This window comes from Arachis hypogaea, chromosome 15 (genome assembly GCF_003086295.3).
Source record: "Arachis hypogaea cultivar Tifrunner chromosome 15, arahy.Tifrunner.gnm2.J5K5, whole genome shotgun sequence".
NCBI lineage: Eukaryota > Viridiplantae > Streptophyta > Magnoliopsida > Fabales > Fabaceae > Arachis > Arachis hypogaea.
The window spans coordinates 61,796,877-61,806,228 of NC_092050.1; the positions used below are offsets into that span (position 1 = coordinate 61,796,877).

The window sequence follows — 9,352 nt, forward strand, 5'->3', positions numbered from 1 at the left end:
TCCTTCTATTTATTTATTCATCTACTAACACTTCATCTCACCCAAATTCGAACCCCCTCCTCCATCTGTGTTCGAATTTTTTTCTTCTTCTTTTCTTCTACTCACACAGGGACCTCTATACTGTGGTGAAAAGGACCCCTATTATTATTATTTTTCTGTCCCTCTTTTTCATATGAGCAGGAGCAAGGACAAGAACATTCTTGTAGAAGTAGATCTAGAATCTGAAAGGACTCTGAAGAGGAAACTAAAAGAAGCTAAATTACAACAATCCAGCAAGCACCTTTCAGAAATTTTCGAACAAGAAGAGGAGATGGCAGCCGAAAATAATAATAATGCAAGGAGGATGCTTGGTGACTTTATTGCACCTAATTCCAATTTACATGGAAGAAGCATCTCCATTCCTGCCATTGGAGCAAACAATTTTGAGCTTAAACCTCAATTAGTTTCTCTGATGCAGCAGAACTGCAAGTTTCATGGACTTCCATCTGAAGATCCTTTTCAGTTCTTAACTGAATTCTTGCAGATATGTGATACTGTTAAGACTAATGGAGTAGATCCTGAAGTCTACAGGCTCATGCTTTTCCCTTTTGCTGTAAGAGACAGAGCTAGAGTATGGTTGGACTCTCAACCTAAGGATAGCCTGAACTCTTGGGATAAGCTGGTCAAGGCTTTCTTAGCCAAGTTCTTTCCTCCTCAAAAGCTGAGTAAGCTTAGAGTGGATGTTCAGACCTTCAGACAGAAAGAAGGTGAATCCCTCTATGAAGCTTGGGAGAGATACAAAGGACTGACCAAAAAGTGTCCTTCTGACATGCTTTCAGAATGGACCATCCTGGATATATTCTATGATGGTCTGTCTGAATTAGCTAAGATGTCATTGGATACTTCTGCAGGTGGATCCATTCACCTAAAGAAAATTCCTGCAGAAGCTCAAGAACTCATTGACATGGTTGCTAATAATCAGTTCATGTACACTTCTGAGAGGAATCATGTGAGTAATGGGACGCCTATGAAGAAGGGAGTTCTTGAAATTGATACTCTGAATGCCATATTGGCTCAGAATAAAATATTGACTCAGCAAGTCAATATGATTTCTCAGAGTCTGAATGGAATGCAAGCTGCATCCAACAGTACTCAAGAGGCATCTTCTAAAGAAGAAGCTTATGATCCTGAAAACCCTGCAATAGCAGAGGTGAATTACATGGGTGAACCTTATGGAAACACCTATAACCCTCATGGAGAAATCACCCAAATCTCTCATGGAAGGATCAACAAAAGCCTCAACAAGGCTTTAATAATGGTGGAAGAAATAGGTTTAACAATAGTAAACCTTTTCCATCATCCACTCAGCAATAGACAGAGAACTCTGAACAAAATACCTCTAATTTAGCAAACTTAGTCTCTGATCTATCTAAGGCCACTGTAAGTTTCATGAATGAAACAAGGTCCTCCATTAGAAATTTGGAGGCACAAGTGGGCCAGCTGAGTAAAAGGATCACTGAAATCCCTCTTAGTAGTCTCCCAAGCAATACAGAAGAAAATCCAAAAGGAGAGTGCAAGGCCATTGACATAGTCAACACGGCCGAACCTGGAGAGGAAGGGGAGGGCGTAAATCCCAGTGAGGAAGACCTCCTGGGACGTCCAGTGATCAATAAGGAGTTTCCCTTTGAGGAACCAAAGGAATCTGAGACTCATCTAGAGACCATAGAGATTCCATTGAACCTCCATATGCCCTTCATGAGCTCTGACGAGTATTCATCTTCTGAAGAGAATGAGGATGTTACTGAAGAGCAAGTTACCAAGTACCTTGGTACAATCATGAAGCTGAATGCCAAATTATTTGGTATTGAGACTTGGGAAGATGAACCTCCCTTGTTCACCAATGAACTAAGTGATTTGGATCAACTGACATTGCCTCAGAAGAAACAGGATCCTGGAAAGTTCGTAATACCTTGTACCATAGGCAACATGATCTTTGAAAAGGCCCTATGTGACCTTGGTTCAGGGATAAACCTCATGCCCCTCTCTGTAATAGAGAAACTGGGAATCTTTGGGGTGCAAGCTACTAAAATCTCATTAGAGATGGCAGACAATTCAAGAAAACAGGCTTATGGACAAGTAGAGGACGTGTTAGTAAAGGTTGAAGGCCTTTACATCCCTGCTGATTTCATAATCCTTGATACTGGGAAGGATGAGGATGAATCCATCATCCTTGGAAGACCTTTCCTAGCCACAGCAAGAGCTGTAATTGATGTTGACAGAGGTGAATTAGTCCTTCAATTGAACAAGGACTCCCTTGTGTTTACAACTCAAGGTTACCCTTCTGTAAACATGGAAAAGAGGCACAGTAAGCTTCTCTCAAAACAGAGTCAACCAGAGCCCCCACAGTCAAACTCTAAGTTTGGTGTTGGGAGGCCACAACCAAACTCTAAGTTTGGTGTTGAACTCCCATATCCAAACTCTAAGTTTGGTGTTGGGAAGTCTCAATAATGCTCTGAACATCTGTGAGGTTCCATGAGAGCCCACTGTCAAGCTATTGACATTAAAGAAGTGCTTGTTGGGAGGCAACCCAATTTTTATTTATCTAATTTTATTTTTCTTGTTCTTTCATGTTTTATTAGGTTCATGATCATGTGGAGTCACAAAATAAATATAAAAATTGAAAACGGAATCAAAAATAGCAGAAGAAAAATCACACCCTGGAGGAAGACCTTACTGGCGTTTAAACGCCAGTAAGAAGCATCTGGCTGGCGTTCAACGCCAGAACAGAGCATGGTTCTGGCGCTGAACGCTCAAAATGGGCAGCATCTGGGCATTTGAACGCCAGAATTGCACCCTGGAGAAGAGCTGGTGCTGAACACCCAGAACAAGCATGGTTCTGGCGTTCAACGCCAGAAATGGGCAACAAATGGGCGTTCAACGCCCAGAACAAGCACCAATCTGGTGCTGAACGCCCAGAGTTGTGTGCAAGGGCATTTTGCATGCCTAATTTGGTGCAAGGTTGTAAATCCTTGAACACCTCAGGATCTGTGGACCCCACAGGATCCCCACCTACCTCCACTCACTTCTTCTCACCCCTCTTTCACACAATCCCATAAACACTCTTCCCCAAAACTCTTCACCAATCACCTTAATCTCTCTTCCCTATAACCACTTCACCACTCACATCCATCAACTCTTCCCCATAAACCTACCTCATAAACCCCACCTACCTTCAAAATTCAAAATCAATTTCCCACCCAAAACCCACCCTTATGGCCGAATACACCCCTCCCCCTCTCCTCCATATTTTCTTCTTCTTCTTCATCTATTCTTTCTTCTCTTGCTCGAGGGCGAGCAATATTCTAAGTTTGGTGTGGTAAAAACATAAGCTTTTTTGTTTTTCCATTACCATTGATGGCACCCAAGACCGGAGAATCCTCTAGAAAAGGGAAAGGGAAGACAAAAGCTTCCACCTCTGAGTCATGGGAGATGGAAAGATTCATCTCCAAAGCTCATCAAGACCACTTCTATGATGTTGTGGTCAAGAAGAAGGTGATCCCCGAGGTCCCTTTCAAGCTCAAGAAGAATGAGTATCCGGAGATCCGACATGAAATCCAAAGAAGAGGTTGGGAAGTTCTAACAAACCCCATCCAACAAGTCGGCATCCTAATGGTTCAAGAGTTCTATGCCAATGCATGGATCACTAGGAACCATGATCAAAGTAAGAACCCAAACCCAAAGAATTATATTACAATGGTTCGGGGGAAATACTTAGATTTTAGTCTGGAAAATGTGAGGTTGGCGTTTAACTTGCCTATGATGCAAGGAGATGCACGCCCCTACACTAGAAGGGTCAACTTTAATCAAAGGTTGGACCAAGTCCTCATGGACATATGTGTGGAAGGAGCTCAATGGAAGATTGACTCCAAAGGCAAGCCGGTTCAATTAAGAAGACTGGACCTCAAGCCTGTGGCTAGAGGATGGTTGAAGTTCATCCAACGCTCCATCATCCCCACTAGCAAACGATCTGAAGTTACTGTGGATCGGGCCATCATGATTCATAGCATCATGATTGGAGAGGAAGTAGAAGTTCATAAAGTCATCTCCCTTGAATTCTACAAAATAGCCGAAAAGCCCTCTCTTGGGGCAAGGCTAGCTTTTCCTCATCTTATTTGCCATCTATGTTACTCAGCTGGAGCTTTCATAGAAGGAGACATTCCCATTGAGGAAGAGAAGCCCATCACTAAGAAAAGGATGGAGCAAGCAAGAGAGCCCATTCATGGATCTCAAGAGACGCATGAAGCTCATCACCATGAGATCCCAGAGATGCCTCAAATGCATTTTTCTCCACAAAACTATTGGGAGCAAATCAACACCTCCCTAGGAGAATTAAGTTCCAACATGGGACAATTAAGGGTGGAACATCAAGAGCACTCCATCATCCTTCATGAAATAAGAGAAGATCAAAAAGCAATGAGGGAGGAGCAACAAAGACAAGGAAGAGACATAGAAGAGCTCAAGGACATCATTGGTTCCTCAAGAAGGAAACGCCACCATCACTAAGGTGGACTCATTCCTTGTTCTTATTTTCTGTTTTTCGTTTTCTTAATGTTAAGTGCTTATCCATGTTTGTGTCTTATTACATGATCATTAGTAGTTAGTAACTATGTCTTAAAGTTATGAATGTCCTATGAATCTATCACCTCTCTTAAATGAAAACTGTTTTAATTCAAAAGAACAAGAAGTACATGAGTTTCGAATTTATCCTTGAACTTAGTTTAATTATATTGATGTGGTGACAATGCTTCTTGTTTTCTGAATGAATGCTTGAACAATGCTTATATCTTTTGAAGTTGTTGTTTAAGAATGTTAAATATGTTGGCTCTTGAAAGAATGATGATAAGGAGACATGTTATTTGATAATCTGAAAAATCATAAAAATGATTCTTGAAGCAAGAAAAAGCAACAAAGAACAAAGCTTGCAGAAAAAAAAATAGCGAAAAAAATAGAAAGAAAAAAAAAAGAGAAAAAGCAAGCAGAAAAAGCCAAAAGCTCTTAAAACCAAGAGGCAAGAGCAAAAAGCCAATAACCCTTAAAACCAAAAGGCAAGGGTAAATTAAAAGGATCCCAAGGCTTTGAGCATCAGTGGATAGGAGGGCCTAAAGGAATAAAATCCTGGCCTAAGCGGCTAAACCAAGCTGTCCCTAATCATGTGCTTGTGGCGTGAAGGTGTCAAGTGAAAACTTGAGACTGAGCGGTTAAAGTCAAGGTCCAAAGCAAAAGAAGAGTGTGCTTAAGAACCCTGGACACCTCTAATTGGGGACTTTAGCAAAGCTGAGTCACAATCTGAAAAGGTTCATCTAATTATGTGTCTGTGGCATTTATGTATCCGGTGGTAATACTGGAAAACAAAGTACTTAGGGCCACGGCCAAGACTCATAAAATAGCTGTGTTCAAGAATCATCATACTGAACTAGGAGAATCAATAACACTATCTGAACTCTGAGTTCCTATAGATGCCAATCATTCTGAACTTCAATGGATAAAGTGAGATGCCAAAACTATTCAAGAGGCAAAAAGCTACAAGTCCCGCTCATTTAATTGGAGCTATGTTTCATTGATAGTTTGGAATTTATAGTATATTCTCTTCTTTTTATCCTATTTTATTTTCGGTTGCTTGGGGACAAGCAACAATTTAAGTTTGGTGTTGTGATGAGCGGATAATTTATACGCTTTTTGGCATTGTTTTTAGTATATTTTTAGTAGAATCTAGTTACTTTTAGGGATGTTTTCATTAGTTTTTATGTTAAATTCACATTTCTGGACTTTACTATGAGTTTGTGTGTTTTTCTGTGATTTCAGGTATTTTCTGGCTAAAATTGAGGGACTTGAGCAAAAATCAGATTCAGAAGTTGAAGAAGGACTGCTGATGCTGTTGGATTCTGACCTCCCTGCACTCAAAGTGGATTTTCTGGAGCTACAGAACTTAAAATGGCGCGCTTCCAAATGTGTTGGAAAGTAGACATCCAGAGCTTTCCAGCAATATATAATAGTCCATACTTTTGCCGAGTTTAGATGACGTAAAAGGGCGTTGAACGCCAGTTCTACGCTGCTGTTTGGAGTTAAACGCCAGAAACACGTCACAAGCCAGAGTTGAACGCCAGAAATACGTTACAAACTGGCGTTCAACTCCAAGATTGACCTCTACATGTGTAACATTCAAGCTCAGCCCAAGCACACAGCAAGTGGGCCCCGAAAGTGGATTTATGCATCAATTACTTACTTTTGTAAACCCTAGTAACTAGTTTAGTATAAATAGGACTTTTTTTACTATTGTATTAGACATCTTTGATCAGTTTTATGCTATCTTAGACTTTCATGGGGGCGGGCCATTCGGCCATGCCTGAACCATTATCACTTATGTATTTTCATACGGTAGAGTTTCTGCACTCCATAGATTAAGGTGTGGAGCTCTGCTGTTCCTCAAAGATTAATGCAAAGTACTACTGTTTTTCTATTCAATTCAACTTATTCCGCTTCTAAGATATTCATTCACACTTCAACCTGAATGTGATGAACATGACAATCATCATCATTCCCTATGAACGCGTGCCTGACAACCACTTCCGTTCTACCTTAGATTGAATAATTATCTCTTGGATCTCTTAATCAGAATCTTCGTGGTATAAGCTAGATTGATGGCGGCATTAATGAGAGTCCGAAAAGTCTAAACCTTGTCTGTGGTATTTCAAGTAGGACTCTGGGATTGAATGACTGTGACGAACTTCAAACTCGCGAGTGCTGGGCGTAGTGACAGACGCAAAAGGAGGGTGAATCCTATTCTAGTATGATCGAGAACCTCAGATGATTAGCCGTGCTGTGACAGCGCATCGGACCATTTTCCAGAGAGGATAAAAAGTAGCCATTGACAACGGTGATGTCCTTACATAAAGCCAGCCATAGAAAGGAGTAAGACTGGTTGGATGAAGACAGCAGGAAAGCAGAGGTTCAGAGGAACGAAAGCATCTCTATACACTTATCTGAAATTCTCACCAATGATATACATAAGTATTTCTATCCTTATTTTCTATCTATTTATTATTTATGTTCGAAAACTCCATAACTATTTTATATCCGCCTGACTGAGATTTACAAGGTGACCATAACTTGCTTCATACCAACAATCTCCGTGGGATCGACCCCTACTCACGTAAGGTTTATTACTTGGACGACCCAGTGCACTTGTTGGTTAGTTGTATCGAAGTTGTGAATGAAAAACGATTTATTAAGACGTGCGTACAGAGTTTCTGGCGCCGTTGCCTGAGATCACAATTTCGTGCACCAGTGGCCACCCCATATCATTCACAGACAAATGGGCAAGCTGAAGTCTCAAATAGAGAACTAAAGAGAATCCTAGAAAGAACGGTGAATACCTCTAGAAATGATTGGGCAAGAAAGCTTGATGATGCTTTTTGGGCATACAGAACAACTTTTAAAACCCCTATAGGAACATCACCATATCAAATGGTGTATCGAAAGGCGTTCTACCTGCCAGTAGAGCTGGAACACAAAGCCTACTGGGCAACCAAACTCCTGAACCTTGATGCAAAGGCAGCAGGAGAGAAATGGTTGCTCCAGCTAAATGAGTTGGATGAATTCCGACTTGCTGCATTTGAAAATGCAAAGATTTATAAAGAAAGGGCCAAGAAGTGGCATGACAGAAAGATTTCTTCCGAAGTCTTTGAACCTAGACAGAAAGTTCAGCTCTTCAACTCTAGACTAAAGCTCTTCCCTGGAAAGCTTAAGTCACGTTGGATAGGACCTTTCCTAATCACTAATGTATCAACCTATGCTCATATAGGACTCTAGAGTAATTACTCTGACAAAATATTTACCGTTAATGGCCAAAGAGTGAAACATTACTTGGGTGGTGAAGTTGAGCAAGAAAAATCCACCTGTTGTTGACATGAGCGCAGTACCGTCAAGCTAGTGATGTTAAAGAAGCACTTGTTGGGATGCAACCCAACCATAATTAAAGTTATCTCTGTTTTCGTTCAGTATATTTCAATTATATAAGTTTAATTTTCATACTTGTTTCTTTAGGTTTGTGATCATATGTAGTAGTCAAAATAGAAGCAGAGACAGTCAGAGCTAAAAACAGAGCACCCTGGACAAGGCCCCTTGCTGGCGTTGAACGCCAGACAAGAGGGAAAGTGGGGCATTGAACGCCCCAAGAGGCAGCAAGACTGGCATTTAACGCTAGTCAGGAGGTACTGGTTGGGCGCTGAACGCCCTCAAGGAGTAGCTGATGAGTCCATATTTTACGATATATTTTGGTTTAATTTGAGTGGATTTCATCACATAAATCCACATTTATCCATCTAAATAGCATGCTTTTGAGATTTCTTCCTAAATTGTACTTGAGAGTGAAAACATGCTCTTTTGTGCTTAAATTAGTCAATTTAAATTCAATTTAATTCTATTTGATGCCTTGATGTATTTGTTAAGTGATTTCAGGTTTCCAAGGCAAGTATGGGTTGAAGAAGTAAAAGAAAGAGCATGCAAAAAGGGAAGAAACCATGAAGAAATAGAGTTTGGAAGTTCCAGCACGCGTGCATACGCACAAGTGCTCGTGCGTACACACAGGAAGGATTTGCGACCGACGCATACACGTGATCCACGCGTATGCATGGATGGATTTTTGCGCAGGGACGCGTACGCGTGACCTGAATTACGTCAGCTCATTAATTGCAAATCACTGGGGGCGATTTTTGGGCCTCCAAGACCCAATCCAACTCATTTCTGAAGCTATATGAGGCCAAAGTGAAGCTGAATGAAGGTGGGCAATTAGGTTTAGCTTTTATGATATTTTTTCTTAGTTTCTAGAGAGAGAAGCTCCCCCCTCTCTCTAGAATTAGGGTTTTATTAGTTAATTTCCTTTTAATTTCAGCTTTTAATTCTTGTTCTAGTGTAGTTTCATTTATGTTTCCATGTTCTTCTATCTTATTCTTCTTCATTTCTCTTGTTTTTTTCTTTTTTTTTTTATTTTTATGTTTTATGACACTCATGTTTCATTTAATTTTAATTAATGCAATTTATGTTTTATGTTCATTTAATACTTCCTTTAGTTGTTGTTGTCACTTTCTTGCTTTTGGTAGTTAGAATTTATTTTAATGTAATTTAATGTTATTTTATTTTCATGCACACCAAGTGTTTGATAAAATTCTTGGCTTAGTCTTTACTTAGTTTTTCTCCACTCTTGGCTTGAAATTGTTGACTTTGGTGATCTTTGAGTCATTGATGTCCATTCTTGTTTGATACATTAGAGTAGTTAGTTGATTTGGTCTCCCTTGACTCTATGTGACCCCTTAGT

At 40.3% G+C, this 9,352-nt stretch overlaps 1 non-coding gene across 1 annotated transcript; it reads right to left on the minus strand.

Annotated features, from left to right (window-relative positions):
• Nucleotides 1–706: 706 nt before the first annotated feature.
• LOC112753796 (small nucleolar RNA R71) lies at nucleotides 707–814 on the minus strand. Its single transcript, XR_003178162.1, has one exon. It is a non-coding gene; the product is annotated as a small nucleolar RNA R71 (small nucleolar RNA).
• Nucleotides 815–9,352: the final 8,538 nt, after the last annotated feature.